Here is a 1,141-nt window from a genome sequence, read left to right as displayed (position 1 = left end):
TGCTTTGCCAGGCAATCACCAACAACTGAGATGAAAGACCAAAAATTTTCAACTAGAACTGTCAGAGAGTATATGATCCCATGAATACCTTGAGTCATGACTTACAAAACTGGAAATATGCAGCAGTCAAGACAATTTATCAGACTCTAGACATAACTAACAAAAAGCTGAAGATGTAAAACTTCTGAAAACAACTTGAAAACTATGTGGGATCTTGCATTTTCACTCACTTTTCTGCACCCACTCCCTCTTTTTGTCACAATATTGTTTGTTAAATTCATGCCTCCAAAATATATTTACTCCTATACCTTCAGAATTGTGGGATCTTACTTTCACATAGATTTTTGTAGTTGTGTTTCCTTCAGTTGAGACACTGCTTTTGGTTGAGCTAAATTCCAATAAAGATTGTGTTCACACAAGAAGCACAGAGTTGCAAATGTGGTATTATGTGATATTGAAGGCAGGACTTGGAACGATATGTCTATGAACCAAGAAATGCCTGATTGCAGGCAATTGCCAAGGGCTGATCATACTTTGAGATACTTGTACTGGACATTATGGGGAATAAAGGAAAGCAAAATGACACTTATTTTTACTGTAAGGGTGAGCAGAAGGAGTTCATCTCTAGTGGACTGACTGGCTCCACTACTTCCAAGGATGGTTTGCTTTTATTGGGTATCAAGAGGCATGGAGTAGGGTAGCATGTCTTTCATGGAACAGTAACTATAGAAAGTGGGTGATTAAGGGTAAAATTAATGAGGAACAAGTTGTTTTCTAAATATCTGTAAGTTCAACTGCCCTGAGCAGATGCTATCTAGCCTCAATAGTGGCGATTAGCATTCTACCCATACCCAGGAATAAACAGCCTTCTGTATGCCCTCCTGGTACTGAAGGAAGGTCCCACCATCCTTGGGATTGCTTGGGGCTTAAGTCGCATAGTTGGACCACCTATAATATATCACATAGCCTGGTTTCCAACAGACAGTTACCTCAAGCTGAAAGGAAGCAAAAATGGTAGTCTTAACTATGTACTTTGTAGAGCAATTGGCCCTGTGAACAACTTCCATTTGAGACTTTTAATCTCTTTAGCTGTGAGTGAATAAAAAAATGGTGTTTTCTTAAACTGTGAAGTATGTGGCAA

This window comes from Octodon degus, unplaced genomic scaffold (genome assembly GCF_000260255.1).
Source record: "Octodon degus isolate 3935 unplaced genomic scaffold, OctDeg1.0 scaffold00066, whole genome shotgun sequence".
Lineage (NCBI taxonomy): Eukaryota > Metazoa > Chordata > Mammalia > Rodentia > Octodontidae > Octodon > Octodon degus.
Note: the sequence above shows the minus strand (reverse complement) of the source record.